This window comes from Dromaius novaehollandiae, chromosome 2 (assembly GCF_036370855.1).
Source record: "Dromaius novaehollandiae isolate bDroNov1 chromosome 2, bDroNov1.hap1, whole genome shotgun sequence".
Classification (NCBI taxonomy): Eukaryota; Metazoa; Chordata; class Aves; order Casuariiformes; family Dromaiidae; genus Dromaius; species Dromaius novaehollandiae.
Window position 1 is genome coordinate 32,651,706 of NC_088099.1, and position 20,590 is coordinate 32,672,295.

At 41.9% G+C, this 20,590-nt stretch overlaps 1 protein-coding gene across 7 annotated transcripts in view; it reads right to left on the reverse strand.

The window, feature by feature from the left end:
* The window catches only part of RARB (retinoic acid receptor beta), a 335,559-nt gene extending 324,768 nt beyond the window's left edge, over window positions 1-10,791 (reverse strand). For 2 of the 7 annotated variants that reach the window (XM_064506168.1, XM_064506170.1), the window contains exons 1-2: window positions 10,720-10,791; window positions 1,036-1,116 (exon numbers count right to left, since the gene is read on the reverse strand). The gene's annotated coding sequence lies outside the window, so the exon portion shown is untranslated. Of the gene's footprint in view, window positions 1-1,022; window positions 1,117-10,641; window positions 10,675-10,719 lie in introns of those variants that run through there. The other 5 variants (XM_064506167.1, XM_064506169.1, XM_064506172.1 and 2 more) reach the window with 4 other exon arrangements.
* Between the last annotated feature and the right edge of the window lie 9,799 nt (window positions 10,792-20,590).

Genomic DNA, 20,590 nt, shown 5'->3' on the forward strand with positions numbered 1-20,590 from the left:
ACATACTGCTAACCTTAAACTATGCTCCCATAAAAATGTGTTGCTCAGATACCTCATTAACCATGCCTGTCTCCTAGCTTACTGCCAAATGAGAAAGACTTTGAAAGATACAGAAGCAGCCTACATTTCTCGCTATGCACAAATCAAACAAACAAACAAACAAACAAAAAACCACTTAAGTATATCCTAACATACCCTAGAAGTTACAGCAAGTTTAAGAGAGTTGGAAGAAGCTTTTGCCCACATCTCAAAAAGCAGAAAGCTTTTGCCCACATCTCAAGAAGCAGAAATACTGCTCTGTCAAGACTCCATTATGCATGGATACAAAAAGTGAAATCCAGAGACCCAGAGTATCAAGAATACACACCAATGAGCAGTAACAGTGGCTGGTACTGTGATTACAAACTATGCTATCATGTTTAACACAATCTCTAACAAACCTCACAACAGAGATGCTCCCTGTCCTGTGTGCTGGGGCAGGTTTGTGGATAGAAGATTAATGTTCCCCTCCATCTGCTAATGAGTACATAGGTCCCCCGAGCTTTGCACCAAGGGTACTTTGCCCTTAGGATGAAACAAGGAAATGGGAATTTGTGTTCATTTCTACATGCAGCTAGTATTCCCACCAACACTCCCAATTGCTAAATGTGTATTATTTCAACTTTATCTACCAAAAACATATTTTATCTCCATAGGTTAACTATGATTCCAATTATATTTTCAAAGAGAACAGTTAAAAGGAGAACAGACCAACAGGAGGGCACTTTTCATTTTTAAAGTGCTTATCTGATACAGTGTGCATTGGTACTTTCCCTGTAAGTGCTCTATTCATTAACTTTGTGCTGTATTTTCAAAGCGACTCTACTCCTTTGGACTTCCCTTTCTCTGTTGCTGATAACCTGCTGTCATGGACCCAGCAGCTCTAAAGGAAGAAAAGCACCAGAGACTGCCTTGCAAAGGAGAGAGCACTAATTAAAACCTCCATTTCTTTCAGGGAATTCTACAAGTAGATTTAAACTTACCCCTTAACCGTACCTTTGCTCCTGAGAACGGGAAAGAAGTTAGAGGGAGCTTGACACTGCGGTGGTTTTCATGGACCAAAGCCAGTTTGACATCCTGGAAGAAGAACAAGAGGAAAGAGCAGTTATAAAGTATAATTTTGAAGGAATAAGGCAGACACGCTCACCACCAGAACAATGATACTCAGGGCAAAATCAGAGAAGATCTTAGCGCTATCTTCAGTATCCACAAACGAGAATCAAAAACCAGAATGTTGCTCCTCTGAAGTCTCTGAACACGGATTACTCCACCCTGTGACAAGCCTTCTTCCTGTTCCCAATGAACACCCCTATCAATTGCAACAAAGCATCTCCTCAATCCCAGCTCCAGGGAAAGTCCGTGCCAGAAACCCCTGTGGACACCTAAGGGAATTTCAGGGCTGGTCAGCTACGTTTGCAACAACACTGAACAAATGCAAACAACTTCCCCTCACTTACTTAACATAACTTTGAAAAAAGCTGAAATATATTTGCAACCGAACTATGAAAACGACAAAATTCTATCTCCTTTTTTAAAAGGGAAATGAATTTCAGCAAGATTTCAGTAATGTGACCTCCACCAATCCTTTTGTTCCAAAAGGGCACTGTTCCTCTCAACCCCCTCCTCCCCAACAAGAAAAGCAGGACAATAGAGAAAGATGTCAAGTGTGCTTAAAAGAAATAAAATTTATGCATATATATGTATATATACACACACAGACACACACACACATATATGTATATTACTCTGTATGTCCTATTTCATCTTCTGTGAAGAACTGCCAGACTTTATCAAAGTGGAAAAACCTCCAGCCACAAAGGACAACTCTGAATTTCTCTGAAGTATCAGCGGCGCTACAAAACTGAGTACAGAACTAACGAAGTGCTCTGCCTTGTCCAGCCTTTAGGACTTGTAATATTACTTTGAAAACACTTATCAGCTTGATTCCCAAATCAGGAAATATGCTAAATCAATGATACCTACTTACCAATATTGACCAGTTACTAGGCTTCATAAAATCCAACCACAACAGACTGACTTTGTATTAAAAAAAAAACCAAAAACACAGACCTATCAGAAGGTTATTTCCATACCATAATCCTGTTAAAACGGAGAAAGCTTCCCCCATACTTCTCATCTGAATCTAGTGGTATTTGGTCTTTTTCTTAAGCTTCCATCAACAACAACTCATGTATTTCAGCTTTTATTAAAAGAAAAATTCTTTCTCTTTTTTAATATGGAGCATGCTGAAAAACACATCCTGAGTATGATCTAAATACACAAAGCTACTAAAAAGGATTCAAAACTTCTTATATCTTCTCACTACCAAGTCACTCTCAGGTCTTTTGAAAGTCTGACTTACAGCTGAAAAGCTCAAATCGCAACACTATAAAATGTGTTTTATTAAGAATATTAAAGACAAAAGTGCGGCTCGAGATAAGGGCCAGAATGCAAAGCTGCAGCTTTCCTTCTCTACTGGGAGTAGAAGATGACATTCCTCCTCCCTAAAGTCAGTATTCCACTATGTCCTTTCAAGCAACAGCCTGCCTTCCTCCACGTGCTGTTGCTTCGTTCCCACTCTGTGGCCTGTACAGGTAGGCAGCCCCTGGAGAGAAGAGATACTGAAGTCCGTGCATCCTACACAGTGCAGACAGCAATTATTCAAGCTTTTATACAAGTCCATTGTACCTCTGCAGAAAGGCCACACACAATCCAGCCCACAGAGAGTATACAGCAGTCTGGATTGATAGTATCTACTTACACTGCTGCAGATTACACTCTCTCTCTGATGGTCTTTCTGAAAAGCTGAACTGGATTCCCAACTTTTAAGCCTGAATTACAGCTAGCATATTGAACCCAAGTATGGGTAAAAGCATTTAATGTCATTTACAAAGCACCATTAGTTTTTTGTGGGGAGGGGTGTTTAACTCTGGATACATTTCTCCTTCCTTCTCCCACAAGTAAGCATAAACTTCTCTGCTGTTGAATCTTCTGGTTTGAACCTTATAGGCATCAATATGCAAAGTTCATGCTATTTCAGTGAAATACTGCTTGAATAAATAATGTTCATGATCCATATAATATAGATTATTTGGTTATCACTGACTCAAGAAAATCTGCAGTCATTAGGCCAAAATCTATGGGCATTTTCGGTGATGCCATTGGGACTCCATACAGATGTCTAAGACAAGAAGCGTTGTCATTTTGTCACCCTTAGCACAAGTCTAACAGAGAAAGACGAAGTGATGGTAACACAGATAGTCCAAACATGATGCCACAACTAACAATGGTGAATATTCAATCAAAAAGAGTAAGAGAAAGTACTCCAGTCAAATCAGGCCCAAAGAACATATCCACAAATGATCTTAGAGAGTTTCATCAGATGTTATATTGAAAAAGAAAAAAGAAAAAAAAAAGAAAGAAAACACACTTTTTTCTTACACAAAACTATTACAGCCATTTTGAATCATGTTACATTCTTTCTCAGAGTTGGAAAGAACTCACCTACACTGAATAGGGTTAAACCAGTGAAAACTATGACTTGAAATGCTTTAAATGTATTTGTCCATGTGTTGTATTCCCAACACATAGCAGCAAGACTGCAACTAATCACAGCAGGTCTGTAGAAGCACTTTACCCCATAGGCAGCTTAAAGTTGCTCCCTTTGGACATGGTCCTTACTGAACTGTTTCTACTTTAAGTTACATTGGACATGGGTGCTACACAAAAGGCTTCTCTGACCCTACAATCAAAGAATCAAGAATATACTTAGAAAGAATTACTTAGCAGAAGAAGCAGTGGACTCCATGGGAAGTCTTCTTACAGGAGTGGAGTAATTTAGGTTGGAAAGGACCTCCAGAGATCACCTAATCCAACTCCCTGACCAAAGCAATTCTAACGTCAAATTTAGATCAAGTTGTTCAGAGTCATGTCCAGTTTTGAAAATCTCCAAGGACAGAGATCCCACAGCCTCCTCAGATCCCTGGTCCAGTGCTTAACCATTCTGTTAATCTTTTTCCCCTAATGCCCAGTCAAAATCCCCCCTTTCAACTTGTGACAGTTGCACACCTCGGCATGTACACCTCAGAGAAGAGTCTCCCTCTCTCTCTCTTCTCCATAACAGCTCTTTAGAAAACTTGAAGACAGCAATTCACCTTCATCTTCTCTTCTTCAGGTCAAGCAAACTTGGGCTGCTCAGCTTCTCCTCACAGGCCACGTGCTCCAGTTCCCAAAGACCTGAGCAACCCTCCTCCGGGCTCTCCCCAGGTTGACCATACCTCTCATGTACTGGGGGCCCAGCACTGGACACGGCTTTCCAGGAACCACCACACAGAGAAGGAATAATCACTCCCTTCAACCTCAAGCTACGCTCTTGCTCAAGCAGCTCACTGTGTCATAAGCCTCCATTGCTGAAGATGCACCACTGACTCCTGTTCAACATCACATTTTATCGTAATATACCTTTATTCATTCACTTCCCCTCCCTCAGGATAAGGGATTATGAGCAAGGGAGCGATCTGGGGGACAGCAAATACCACCTGTGCAGTACTATAATATAAACAAGAGTGCTAATAGTATAGCTAATATTCTTTTCTTTGTAAGAAGCTTTCCACAAAGAAGTAGATTTTACAGCCACTGAGGTCAACATAAATTTTGCATGAGAAAAGATGGCAAAACCACATCTTAAGGAGAAGTAAACTTGCAAATTAATACAGTAAACCTGCAAAGTAACCCATTTCTTCTCCCACCAAAATATTTTAAAGGGAAATATTTGAGCTAAAATATTAGCATCCATTGATGGCTGAAACAAGCTGGCTGCTCCAAGTTCAAGTTCTTTAAAATATTTACAAAAATGCAACAAAGTCTTTCACATATTTCACCCTGATCAAACAGTATTGCTTCACAGCTCACCTAACATACTAAGCAGGTCAGCTACCTTACTTTCTGATCTCAAAGTAAGTTCTTCTGCAAACAGAACTCCTCAGAGGAGCAACACAAAGGATTCAACAGGAGAATGTGTTGCTTTATGAGTGAAATCGCAGATTATGCAAACACAGATCGCTCCAGAATACCATTTGTTAAAAGCAACTCAATGAAGAAACATCTATATTTAAAGAAAATTAAATGTGGTTTAAAATGCAGCTATATAACTTCCTGTAGTTGACCCCAGAAAAAAATAAAAGACGTATGATCTGTAACTTCCTTTGACTTTTCTTTGAACTCTGAATGGAAAAATTTTAAAAAGCAGAATTTTCTTATTAATTACATCTACGGTTTTTTCTACATTAAATTCCCAAGTAGTTTCTAATGCCAAAATATCTGCACGTATCAATACCATGGGCTAAATCACCTCCTCTTACGGAAAGGAAATACATATATTTTAAGTAGGTATTGTCATGCAATGTACTGAATTACTTTGACAAAGTGAGCAGTACATGCCATTCACTTGACAACATCAATTCCAAAGCATCTGTAGAGAATCTAGAGGTAGGTCACAACAGAGGCAAGAGGAAGGACAAAAAAGAAAGATGCTCTTACATCTACTGGGCAGAGAGAGCACTTCTCCGTGCCTGGCAGTGCAAAGCATGCCATCACAGGGGGTGAATCGGGTTTCATCACACACCCACGGAAGGTAGCTTGCTGCACAACTTCATAGAATGCTCCCCATATGCAAGAATGGGTTTAATAAAGATTCAATTTATCATTCATTTAAGGCTTGTTTTCTATTATATTGCTACATATTGCTGCCGCAGGGAGCAGCTTTTTCATATCTACGTAGAAAAGACCTAAAAACCTTCAGAATCATGACTGCCAAGTATTTGGACAACAGTCATCTGCCCTGGACCTTAACACTATGTTGTGCAAGTTCAAATCCTGCCACCTTAACAGCTGTGGAAGCTCCATGTAATAGCACAAAATTGCTTTTACATAAATATATATGAAAATATTTATATAAATACATGTGTATATCCATTTGTCCATACAGCATATGAACCATAAGCAGAATTCTCCATATTACAGACATATCCAAAATAAATAAGCCTTTAGCAGTTTAATAACAATAACATACATCGGTGCAAGTAACACTCTGCATCCGTGAGAGAAAAGCCAGGGCAAACATGCCAGAGCTGGTGTATGGTGATACAATCAATGGCACCTCTCCTACTAACCTGCTGCAAAATTGGAAATGCACGTGCTCCCAGCCCTGTACTGCAATTTATCAATTCCCCATGCCAGATCTCTGAAGCTGGAGCCAAGCTGTAGCACTGCACTAGAAATAGGAGAGAAACTACAGCCTCTCTCAAGAGACGCCCCTGTGCCTGTACGCAACAGAGAAGCATACCTCAGCACAGGATTCAACGCAAGTCAGAAGTTTTGCACATGACCTGGAAAGGTTTTGCCATTACTTGTCTAATACGAAAGACAAAACCCACTCTATGTGCAAAGCTTCTAAACACCTCCCAGTCTGGCACTTCTACTTCTCCAAGTTTTTTTTCCCCCTTCCCTTTCTTCGCCCTATTCTCTCCATTTAGCTTTCAGAGAGACCACCTCCAGAGTGCCACTCTAATTAGCAACAGCTTGCATGCTATATTCAAAATGAAAATATCCCAAAAAAAGCTAGTGAAAAGAGAAATTGAATGAGCTCATATGCATTTCATCAGTAACTTCATTAATATTGGCATATTTTAATTATATCTAAATTATTTTAATTCTGATCTGAGAGGTCAGCAGACTTACCATAATTGCTAAAAAGTCATAAATTAGACATGCAGTATAACAGGATTTACTACCCTACACGTTCGCTAAAGAACGTTACAAAAACATATATGGCCGTAATCAAAGACGGCAGGAATAAGCTCACTGTGTCAAAGATACAAGGAAGATGTGAATTTCAGCTGGTAGAGAAGATAAATCTAAAGCCTCCAAAATATTACTTCAACAAACTAAATAAATATTCAATACAAATGAAGTTCTTTTTGCTTTCACTAACATGAGTAGCTTCTATAAAAAAGATCCTTACAGGTAACTATCTATTCTACAAATTCTCTACACTTTCCTGTATTTCATGATCATATGGCATTTTCCCAGTGGACCTCATTCTGTTTTTATATGCCTGTACTTCTGTCATGTTCAGCATTTTTCCAAGCTATCTACCTTGAATATGAAATAAACTCTTGATTATGGAGAATAAAAAGTTAAATGACTCTTCAATCCTTAAAGATTTCCCAGTATTGTAGCAAATGGAATACTGCTTTGAAGGAAGGAAATATGATTTAACTGACATTTCATTAGTATCTTGAGACTCGTAAAGACTGTCTCCTATAATGTCAAATATTTAATTAGAACACCACCTACCAAGAAGCAAAATTTGACTTAGAACTTTTCCAGGTTTTGCCTAAGCTTAAACAATAGTTGGTATTTACAATATGTATTATAATAAACTCCATTATTATAGTTAAGATCAGCTAAGCTATATTGGGATATTTCAGTAACTGCTGGCTCTCCTAATACATCAACAAGAACAGAGTCAATGATATTGAAAGACAGCACATTAAATGCAGATAACTATGGAGCTCACTGCTACAAGATACTGCTGAATCAACAGGTTATGAAACTGGAGAGAACATATTAATGTTTCATGCCTGAACTGTTAGTTGAGAAGTGTTAGAAGAACTTGCACCACAACAAAAATACTTCATAACTGTTCACAAAAGCTGGATGAACACTGGCCTGACTTTGCACTGCATCCCACTGAGAAGCTGCAGCTTCTTAAATTGCTCTCCACGATGCACCCGAGGAGAATCATGCCCCGAGGCTCAGGGGAGTGGAAAATTAGATCTTTATCTTGAAAATACTGGTATTTCTTACAAGAAATACAAGTACTAGCACAGCTCTGATTCAATCCTATGTTACTCTAACTTTACCTATGCATAAATCTACAGAAGTATAAACAAAGTCCTTGTGGACTACCTACCTCTCCCAGCACATTCGTATCAGACAGAAGCGTGAAGACAGACGATCCCCTTCAGACATATCTGGCCCAAACGCCAATGCACACATGCGTACAGGGGCACTTCCTAACTGGGAATTTGCTAGAATAATTCATTTCATTACACAGAAACATGGAGACGTGTGAGGATATAGAAGACTCTTCTATATCCATTGCCCACACCAGAGATGCATTACCCCTGAAACAGGCTAGTATCCTTACATCAATAAAACACTTAATACAGATGCAGACAAAACTACTTAAGCAGAAAACTAAAAAGGCATAATGGTGAAGCAGCCCTTGGAAGTCTCACTACCTCCATAACTCTACAGAACTCGATTTTCAAGTGTACTGGTGATGCTTTCACCCACTTCTATTGGGGTGAATAAGCCTGAAAATATAAGTGGATAGCAAGACTCCTCAGCTCTGCCAGAAGATGCAGAAGAGAATCATATAAACGCAGATTTGGCTAGTAAGGTAGACCCAAAGTGCAAAAATCCACTTCGGAGCTAGCTTTTACACTGTTCAGCAGCACATTTAGATATAAAATAACAACAGCCAGGGTTGGCAGATTCTGTACTCGTCACCACTCTCGTTTATTAAAACTACGGTGAGATTTATTATACAGGAACCTAATCCTGCAACCCTTAGTCTAGCAAAATGTATTTTTCTGGTAGCTTACGTATACAAAAAGCTGAGGATCAACCTTCTCTGATCTTTAAATCAGATGTAGAGTGGTGCTGACACATCAAGCTCTTCGGGCTTGGTTCATAAAGATTTAACTAATATTTTAAATCAAAGCCAGTCTTCTTGGGTAAAAAAACCCTGGATGCTTCTATTTTAAGAGCAACTTTTTTCAGTTTTGCTTCAAACTCCTCTCAAATGGCATAACCAAAACTGCAAATAAGCCATGTCCACGTAGCAGCTTCTCCCACAACAGCTCAGTAAGTCTAAACTTACATTGTAGTTTATACCACTTTCCCTTAAATCAGCTTGTAGCACACGCACAGGCTCTTGCACTGCGTTCAATTCCTTCAGTTAACTGTAATGTTACATATAATTAACCTATGCTCGTTAAAAACTTCCTCATGAGAACTCTTCCAAAGGTAAAAGCCAGAAAGTAGTCTCAGCGACTTTTCTCACTTTGGGCTATTACTGTACTAGAGGACATGCTTGGGATCCAGCATAGTCCTCAGGCCATATTTTGTGTTGGTCCATTAAATATTTTCTTTTCAGAATCTATGACATTACTTCACACTTTGAAGAAAGACAGGAAATAAAACTGATATATGTATTAAACAGATTGCTAATAATTCAGCCTGTCATATTTCATGTCGTATGTATTTTGCTAAAATACTATTAAGCACGCCTCAACCATAGACAAAATCTCAGCGCTATGAAAACTGTAATTTTAAAACCTAACTCCTTAAAGACCTTTACAATCTTTTCCACTCCCACCAATAATAAACAAAACTCTGCCACAAATGACCAAAATATCACCCTTAATCAAAATTTAAAAACTGGAAAAAATATTAAAATTTGATCAACAGCATTCATACTATTGTACCCTCGTATAGGAGCCTGAAATACACACAAACTGCGGAGTCTTCACACTGTATCTGTTAAATGCACACCACCTACTTGCAGACAGAGGCGATCCCGCAGCCCCCGGCGCAGGCAGCCCCCCACCCGGGCGCACCCCCTGCCCAGCCCCGGGGCTCGCCCGCGCCGCGCTCCCCACCGACCGCCCCCGCCGCAGCGAGGCGCCGCGGCCGCCAAACCCAGCGCCGCTCGCCGAAGGAGCCGGGAGGGCACCTCTGCCCGCCTTCCCGGCCGTCTACGGCATTTACCCAAGTAAATAACTGTGCAGCATTCATGAAGATGAAGTAAGTAGCTAGCTGAAAGAATCTAATTTACATTATGGCTTTATCTGCAGAGGAATTTCATTCAGTAAAATGTACCGTCGTTACGATCCTGCTTTTATATTCTGAATCACTTTTTATAGCAAATGGTGCCAACACCTATTAGTTTTTTTAACAAATCTGTAAACATCAAGTATTTTTCCTACCAGAATAACTATTCATTTGTGCAAACGACGGTAAACAGACTTATAAAAGACAGATAGTACACAGCAAATGAGGCTATTTTGCCCCACGCTTTATGTTGTCAGAGTTCTGAGCATAGTTTAGTGTTTTCGATTCATGACTTTATATTATCAAATTACTCCCTGATGATGCCTCCGATGTGCTTTTGTCTGCAAACGAGAAGGAATAAAACACCACAGCATTAACGCTCAATTACCGCGGCTAATGGTGTGGGGAGCGCACCCCCCGCGCCGCCGCGGCCCCGGCTCCGGGCGCTGCCCAAGTTCGCGCGGAGCCGCCGCGGGCGCCCGGCGCAGCCCCCCACCCCCAGCCCCGCCGCAGCCCGGCCAGCGGCACTGGCACAGCCGGCAACGGGGCCCCGCCGCCGCCGCTCCCAACTTGGCGGCGGCACCTCCCGCTCGCCCCGCGGGGCCGCCCCGGCCCCGCCGCGCCCAGCCCCGCGGCCCGGCCCGCCCCCGCCCGCCCGCGCTGGGGCCGGGCCCGGGCCCCGCGGGGCCACACACGCACCGCGGCAGCACGCACCGCGCCCCCCTCAGCCGCGGCCGGGCGACAGCGAGCCCTCCGCGGCGGCGGCGGCGTTGTTACCTCCGCAGCCTCCCGCTCCGCCGCCGCCCCGCCAGTGGAGCCGGCAGCGGCGGCGGCAGCCCCGGCCCCCCCCGCCCCGCCCCGCCCCGCCCCCTGGCGGGGCCGCGGGGGGCTCGCGCGCCCCTCGCCGGGCGGCGGGCGGCAGCGGCGCCGAGCCCCCGCCCCGCCATCTTCCCCGGGTGGGGGTCGGGCTCGGGGTCGGGCTCGGCCCCGCGGCGGCGGGAGGCCGCGGCGCGCGGGGACCTGCCGCCTGGGGGGGGCACCGTCCCGCCGAGGGGGGTCTCGCCCCGCAGCCCCCGGCGCCGCCCGCCTCGCCTGGCAGCCGCAGGGCCGGGCCGGGCCGCCTGCAGTTGTTGCCTCGGCCAACTTCCCGCCGGCGAGGCGGCCCCCCGCCGCCGCGGCACCTGCGGGCGCGCCGAAGCCCCTGGGTCCCGGGGCTGCCCGGGCCGCGCAGGCCTTGGCGCGGGGATGGCGCCGGGCCGGGCCGCGTTCGGGCTGCAGAGGGAGGAGAGGTGCGAGGATGCTGAGGCTGCTCGGGCCCGCGGCGGCGAGCGGCGTCCGAGTGCCCTCCCGGTTCGGCCACAGTTCGGCCTGGGTTAGTGACTGCGAAGCCTTCTGGAGAGAAACACGGGCAAAGACACGCTCTATTCAGATTTTTGACAGCTATAATGAGCCCAAGGAAGAATTATGTAAACATTATTAAGTGTAATAAACACATGTCAGCATTAGTCAGTCTTGTGTAGAAATGTTGGTAAAAGCCATGGTGAACGTTTTATTCATAATGTCTTTTTAACTTTATGTAGCTGGTGTAATAGGCCTTGTGCTGTGCTGTTGCCTCGACGGAAAATCATTACCCAGTAATAGATGAGCCAGTTCAGAAGGAGAGCCACTGGGATACTGTACACTTTCATTCATTGATGCTATGTATCAGAGGAAGTAGCAGGAGGCCTGCCAACTTTCCCAATTTAATTATTAAGCTGTCAGTTCCTGACTTCTTGTTTCAACTTCCTGAGGCAACATCTGGCTGCAATAACAAAAATAAATAAATAAAATTTGATCATTCACTCAGCAGCATTCCGTTTGCAATGTCCTTGTTACTGCAACTTTTACAAAAACTCAATACAGGGGATCTGGACCAGCAGTCTCTCTGAACTACCCAAAAGCAGAGAATAGTTTCTGCTGTGATCTTCAAGGCAAGGCTGTGCACAAGGATATATCATACTCGAGCCTTTTCAACAAGTCCAGTGGTGAGCATTTTAATCTTCCTAATCCTTCTTTTATTCAGAGGAACATGAGTGGTTTTTTTCATGGCATGAAGCTGAATAATATGACTTTGGGAGATTAAAAGACATGCTAGCCAAGAATTTTTGCAATTTCATCAAACATCATTTCAAAAGGGTAATGGTGGTTTCAGAAAAAAACAGCCATAAAGGGTATCATATTTAAATGCTACAAGATGCAAGTGAAACACTAAAGAAAAGTTTTAAAACATCTATGACTGTGTCTTCACGAGTTTTCTGCATCTGTTTCATATGATGTGACAGCTTCAGCTTGCGAGTTGTTACTGCATTTGCTTTTGGAACTGTATGCCTCTTTTTTCATATCCTCACACAGATATATATCTATATATGTGCACATGTACACACAGAGACAAATACAGAGTGACTCAGCCTCATGTTCTGCTTGCTTAATCAGTTTCCAAAGTCTCAGCACTGTTCCCTTTTCTTATTTTAAATGCCTAAGCCCTCTTTTCCACAGTGCTTTTTCACTGCAATGGTGCCATGCCTTTGACGAAGATAGGGAATCTAAGCTGCCTCTGAGAGGTTCCTCTGCCGTAGATCACACTCTCCTAAATGCATTTCTGAAGGTCAGAAGGTCAATTCCTCCATTAATCACACAGCGGCTTGGACTTCAGTGCTGACCCTGCGCGCCAGTCCTGGGGAATCCCGAAAGACTTCCTTCTTCCTGTCACTTAGGGCTAAGGAAGGAGCCAAAAGTCCTGCAAGCCCAAACCGTGATTCAACAGCACAAGAAGAGCCATGGTGTAGCCGCCATCACCATGAGCAGCATTTTCGCACTGGTTTCTCCTGTGTTATGGACTGACATTTTTTATAGAAACTGTGGTGGATACAAGTTGGGTATTTAGGGCAATAGTGCCTAATTCCGCGCCTCTGAGTTCGACTCTTTCCCTCAGTGGTCCCAGAGAAAGCATTCATTTTGGTTTGCCTGTTCCACTAGTTTTCTCTCCCATCTATTGAGAAGTTAGATGTACAGGTCAGAGGAGTCTGAAGTCAATGTTGCTTTCACTCGGGCTTATGTCACAGGTTTGCTCTGAGGCCTTTTCTTTTTTCAGAAGTTTTCTTTCTGTCACAGCGTGGAGGAACTTCTGGAACTTTTTTTGATTTCTTAGCAGCTGTCCACTGGAATTCCTCATCGTTCCTGGCTTCCGAGGCTTGCTGAGTACTGCCCTTTTAGATCCTCCAGTTCAAGTGGCAGACAGGGTAACTATCCTGTTAAGTAGGACAAACTTCTCTGAATCAGCACAAGAACTCTGGATAATCCTTTCATACCTGCCTCCCATCTTCAAGTGAAATGTCTGTGCCTATTAAGTCCTCAAGGAGAGGACTAAATATTTTATACGAATTCTATTCAGGATGCTCCTGTTTTCCCCACAATTCAGGAAAGATGAGTCAGACTCTTCCTTTAGACTGTGAAGAAGAAAGAAAATAGAGCAAGCTGTGAGTGTGGAAAGCATCTGGATTTTCTGGTCAAATTCTATTAATCAGTTTTTCTACCATTAGCCAATATCCAGGCATACAGCTCAGATTTATTTTTAGAAATGTTACCTGGGAGTTAAAAAAAGAGTATCAATCTGTTCTGGTCAAAATCAGAGCATTATGAAATGCTCTGGACCAAAGCAATGTTTCTGACACAGCAGCAAGGACTGCGTTGAATCCTGTGACCAGAGCTTTGAAAATGTTTGTGTAGTCCCCTTTTCTAGGAGGGAGAGCTTGTGCCTGTGCACATTATGGAGGTTAACATCAATTTCCCTGCTTTTCGCCCAGGAGATCTCTTGGCAGCTTTTACATCAAATACGAACTTGGCAGTAAGGAGGAAACTATGCAAACCATGAGTGAATCCTTTATGAAAAGTCAGTTTATAAAAAGTTTAACACAGGAATTTTACAATCTGCTGGCGAAGGTCAATAACGTGGTGGATAAGCATTCAACTGATTTATTTACATAATTACAAATGTGAAAGCAGAAATTGGGGGCTTCCTAAAAGTAGCAGCTGTTAATTGCCAGCCTCAGATACAGATACATGTGTCTTAGAGAGACTACAAATGAATAGAAAAAAAATATAAAGGAGTTTTGGCTGCAAGTTACTTGCCATAGACCTGGGGGGTGGGGTGGGGGGGTCAGGTGATTCCCAGGAGAATCCCAAGGTGGATAATATTTTTTGGCTATATGGAGGCAATGATGTCTATGTGAAACAGAATTGCCTATGCAAAAGGAAGGTTTACCAGAGAAAGCAGCATTTGCTGATCCACTAGGACCAACATCAGTAGCTATTAAAAGAAACTGACATAAAGAGCCTTCCAGATATCTGTTATTGCATGATCTAGAGACATCAGCTCATATAAAACTGCAAAATGGTTGTGATTCAAAATCTAAAATGACTTTCCTTAATGAAAAGCATCATGTGCTGAAAGCCAAAAAACCCAATGTCCTGCAGGATTTCAGTTGGTAATTTTGAAACCTCAGCCATTGCAGACAGGAGAAATCCAGAACCCCACTGAGCTTCAGGAGATTTTCGCACACCTGAATGAACATTTATTGCAATAGTCAACACTCAGCTATGGACATGATATGAATCCCAAGGAACTGATAAAGCAAATTCAATTCCCAGCAATATTCATATTTTTTTCTTCAAAATATTGGTAATAGGGAGCGTGGAGTCTGAGGACAGAGCTTGGGGCATGAATTTTGTCTCTGCCATGCTTGCTAGGTGACAGATATGATCTGTTATATTTGGAAATATGAAATAAGCTGTAGTGCAGTCAGACCATCATGCAAAATAACTGATGGTGGCAGCTGAGATTATAGGAGTGTCTGCAGCTACAAATATTCAGCCGGGATTCTTTTAGGCTTCTGTGCATCAGCTGGTCTTCTATTATCTGCTCAGGAATTGAACTAAGCAACATATGGGTGCCATGACTTCTGAATGCTTGATAAAGGAAGTAGAAAATAAAGCTAATGAAAACTCCAACCAGTGTAATTGATATTTTAAAACCTTCTACCAACTCAAGTAGAAAAGGAGCTCAGTGTTGACTTAACAGGGGCACCCACAGAAGAGAAAGAAGGAACAAGTTAGAGCAGCTGATCTTTGTTATGTTAGAGTTTTCCTGAAGGATAATGAGAAGATTGGGAGAGATGATTAGGTGCCTAGTTTAAAGGACTATTCCACAAGGTAGTTCCCATGATGGATTGGCAGGGTGTATCAGGTAGCAAGTGTAATAAGAAGGCAATATAAGGAACATGGGAGGAGCCTTTGGTGGGAGTGGAAAAGATTGTAAAGGTCTTTAAGGAGTTAGGTTTTAAAATTACAGAAACCAATGCCAATTTGCAAGGAATCACATCAGCTTGCAGGGGCACATAATAAGTGATAATGAACTGGAGCCTTAATTACAGCTATATATATATATGTACTTATATATATGGCAGAAATATTCCTACAAATGTGGAGGTAAATAAATAAAGAGATCTGGCTAAAATATGTAGAATTAGCTAATAAGGAGAAACTTGATCTGGGCAGAGGAAGAACAAAAGTGTAAGTTACTGAAAGACAGATGTCTAATCAAGCTGTGTTTACATTTCTGGATCTCTCTCATACATTTGTGATAGCATATAATTCCTCTGACGTTTCTGCCAGATCTTCCCTTGAAGGAATTGATACACCCAGTAGGAACAGATCAGTGGTTCTGGGGGGCCACAGCTTAAATAGCTGGGAACCCAGATACTTGACGAACCCAAACATTTGACTATAAAGCTGGAGTATTTTGTTCCTGGAGAGGGCCTTCAGGCTGATGACTGTAGCTATGGAATTTGCAGAGTACCTGGGTAACACTGCCTACTGCTTTACAAAGCACCACCAAAAAGATGTTACCAGAAATACTGAGTATATATAGATTTTTTCTGATAGTAAGCAACAGCAAAGTATGCTCTTTGAAGTATTTCATAGCCCAGGACTGAAGGATGAAAGACTAGGGACAGTTACACATGCACTGATGAAACACAATATTGCAGTTTAGCCCCACAAGCTGCATGTGCTGGCAGAAGAACTTGAATGGCAGTTATAAGGCAGAGTTTTAGACATCTTCAGACAAGTATGAACTAATGTCTATCCTGTAAGTAATGGAAGGGATGAACTGTGTAAATCACATCCGTGATCCATGCTTAGAGCTCTGATCCGGGAAGAACAACAAATCTGTGTTATAAAGGTCTCTGTGTCATCTTTTCTTATAATACCGGTCAGCCCTCAACAATCCATTACTGTTGTGTTAAAATTATTTTTGGATTCCTGCTTCCTAAGAAACTTCCATATTTATCAAAAACTGGCAAGGACTTTTGCACTTGCACAGGTGCCAGACACAAAAAATGTCAGTGACCTAGGACAATATTTCAGAAGATGGACCAATATATGCGTCAGAAGTAAGCATGCCAAGCACAGGATGTCAGCAAGAAATGAAAACGATGTGTTCACCCAGGAAAAAAAAGAATTTGCAACTATGCAATTGTAAATAATGGAGACTGAATCTAGAACAGGACTTCAGATATCTAAAGTCTTCAGCACAGGCCATGCATAACAAAGGGGCCTGGCTTATAAGTAATGAACTCTGCACTCTCTGTATTTTTAGTACATCTAAAAGGTGAGCCCTCAAGAATGACTACAGAAATCAGTCTTTGTAAATAGTGGATGCCCTGGTTTCCTAGGAGCTACTGTAACACTGAAACTTCCAGTGTTGAATTCTTATAAAACTAATGGAGAAAAAGCCATAATGATCAGTGCGAACAGTCACAGGGATGAATGTGTTTGTATAAATTGGTCTTATTTTTTTTTATTATACTGTTGTCCCTGACTGGGAAGTCAGGGGACAAGAGGAAAGCTAAGTCCTACCAGGACATGCAGAGATTCTTATTTGCAGTGTCTTAACATCTTTCTGCATGGTTTTACTCCCTGAATTTAGCTTCCAGGGCAGATGTGCAGTCCTGCAATCACCTTTTAAGTGAAATTCCTATAACCTAACTCCCTTAAGTGGATAGTGTGGAGTACAATATGGAAAGATATTTTCAGGTTACTGATTTTTAACAGTTACTTATTACAGTTTTTACAAGTTAATTGCTGCATGGATGCATACAGTGCACCTGCCTTCTCCAGGACCTTAGAGATTAGCCACAAATATTTTATTAATAGAGGATCCAGAGTGGTGACTAAGCCTATGCCTCTAGAGATAGAGGTATCAGAGGGTGGAGTTGGAGCTGGAGAAAGATTAGGCAGATCCACTGACATACATGTCATAGCTCCATTGCTGCTGTAGGTTTTAGTTTGTTGGAGGACCTGTGCTCCAGGAGTCTGCCTGCGGTCCTGCGGACATGGCTACACTAATGGCACATAGGTGTCTGGTCTCCTTCTGGAGAGGTATCTGGTGATTAGGCAGGATTCCCTAGTGCATCTCATATGGCGCTCAACACCTATGTCATGGCAACAGAATCAAGCCTTCCATATCTCTAGCTTGGAGCCAATTTACATCCAGCATGTTGATGCATTCTGGACGTGTTTTGAGAGGATCAGACTGAATGTTAAATATTTCATTCTTTTATGCTTATTTTGAAAGAAATTAACTCCAAAACAGTACAAACAAGGAAGCAAATAAACAGGAAAATCACTTGAGCTTATGTAATTGAGACCTTAGGCAGAATTGTTTATCTATGGAGAATAAAACGTAGCAATTTATCTCTGTTAACCTTTGACTACGTTCTTAGCCACATGGAACAGCTTATTTAAAAAAAGAAAGGGTGATGTATAGGGATAACAGCTACTATGAGGAGGTTCACAAAATCAGGCTGTCACTGTTTCTTTCAACCCGATGAAGTCACTTAGAGTCTCTAATTAAATTCAGGCTTGATGTAAAACTCGTACTTGTCATAAGTACAGTTGCTACTTGTTATTATTTACGCTGTAGTACTTTTCAGAGTGTGTTTGTGTTTTGTGCAAATATAGGAAGAAACAGGCTTATTCCTGTGGGGATGAAATGTGCCATCCTAACTCAGGAAAATCTTCCTCTGACAGCTAGAAATGGTAAGCGTTGCAGAGTTTCATCCATTGCTCGTAGCTGACTCTAATTTGCTGTGGAGCATTCTGCTATAGCCTTCTATACGGAATAATACGAAAACTGTATTGAATCATATCCAGGAGTTAAAATAAGGGGGGAGAAGAACTGAGCACCACCTCCCCAGCCTGAGCTCCAGCAGGTGCAGTGCCTTCCCCAGCTGCGGGGCGCTGCGGTGAGAGCTCCCCCTTCCGTCCCAGCCAGCTGTCATCGGTGGCCACAGTCTCACTTTGAACCAAACATCTGGCACCTTGCTGGATCTTGGCACTGCCTTGCTTAACTCACGTTTCCTTTTTAAATGAGCATTGTTCAGCTGAGTTCTTTTACTGCTTATTATTGTTTTGTACAGGGGCATTGCTCAGGCTTTGCTTTGATTACAATGAAAATCGATTCCTTATCTACAGAAAAAATTCTGAATAAGCTGAATGCAATGAAAAATATAATTGTTAAGACACCCTTAAAATTAAACTGAAAAAACAGGAATCCATACATGCTAAGACCAACCTACTCTCTTTATGGCCAACTGTTTTATCAAAGGTTATTTTTATCCAGCTTAAATATGACTTAATTACCCTCTGAGTGTTGGATTTACAGTACAGTACCTACTACAATCCAGCCAAGGTATAGATTACACAGAATAATGGTTATGAAAAGTAAGACTTGAGGAAATACTGTAACATTTTGAAGACTTGCTGTGTCAGCACAAGTGACACACCATGATGACATTTTTTCTGTGTTTGGACCCGCTAGGTAGCAAACGTATGAAACAAAAATCCTCTGTTTATCTAAAGGCAGTTACTGTACTATCAGCAGTGCATCGTTCTCTGAGTTTGCCTTCATTCAGCCATCCCCAAGGATGAGTGAGCACCCTTTTGAATAAGAAGGCACCTCAGTTTCCATGTTTATTCAATCCTGGGCCTTTGCTGAGACTGTACTAGTAAAAGTACCTCATATAAAAATGGTTTTATGGTATGCATTTGTCCTCAAAAAATCCAGCTGCAACAGTAGCCAATGTGTCTTCATAAAACATATTGTGTGTGTGTGTGTGTGTGTGTGTGTGTGTGTGTGCGCGCGTGCACGCGCATGTGCATGTATATACGCATTTGCAAAGAGACTCAAACAAAAAGCTGTGCACAGCGAAGTTATTTGAAAATTTATCCCTTTATGTTTGAAAGTTCTGGACACTGCAACTAGCAATTTATCTGCCTTGCCACATTGTTTTAGTCTAAGCAGTCACAAAACACACTGAACACTCAGCCCACCAGATCTCTTCAGGAACTATAAGAGCTCAAGTATAGATGCTCCACTGCTTTGCATTTTTACATCCACACAAATTAATGGAAAATGCTATCTTTTACATTTAGTAGTATCTTCTTCTCACTGTGGATTTATTACACACCCAAGAAAGTGTCTTTGGAATTCCTTATGGGCAATGTGCTTAGAAAAAATATGGTAAAATTTCAGATGTTTTTATCTCAAATTTCCAAGCAGGAAGGCAGGCAATATAGTGATTATGAATCTTTCAGGCAACAGATCTTGACCACAATGGATATGTAAAATTTCATTGCATCCAAAAAAAAAAAATTGAAATCCTCCTCCTTTTCAAGTTTCACATCTTAATTTATGGCTTAGAAAGTTCCTTTTAGCTCCATTTTCTCCACAGATAAAACTGACATGGCTGTGCTATCTTTTTGCCAGTCCTCTTTCCACATTAACTTTCAAATTTGTTGGCTATTTGCAAGTAAATTTTACAGAAGTCGGAAAGATATTAAGTTCTTACAAGTTTTGTGAACTTTATGCCTACGTGGAGGACAGAGGCATTTTTGAAGCCACCACAGATGGAAGGAAAGTCAGCCTGTGTGAAATCCATCATGTCTGGTGCCTCCATCACGTGCCTCCTACCAGGCCAACCAGCCAGCAAACACCAGCTAGTCCTTGTGGTCTTTTGTTCATCTGTCAGCACAAATAAAACATAGATGGGGAGCATAAGAGGAAGCTGGTGGTCTGGTGGATATGTCAGGGAGGTTTCGCAGAAGGTGAGCTGATGATATGAATTTTGATATTATGGAGAAAGAACAGTAAGATCAGGGAGAGGCAGCGACGGGTGCAACAGCAGAGGGACTTGTGTAAGAGGAAACCTAGCTAGCTGGGGTAATTTTGGAAGAGATCTAGGACACAAGTTTATACGAAGCAAGGCTTCCTTAATACTGTTGTTACAAGCTGCTTACTGTAAATGTAATTGCTTGTAGACAATAGAAGACAATAATTGTAAATTACAAAATGTAATGCATAAACTGTATTTTATGTATAATATGAGACAAAATCCTCCCTGTTAACAGGCTTTAAATTTAATGTCTTACTAGATTATCATGCCAATAACGACATTTCGTTATTTAAAAGAGATACATTACGGGAAAAACAATCATAGCAGCACTATTGAAGCAGTTATCCACTCTGCAATTTTCCCATATTTCCAAGCTG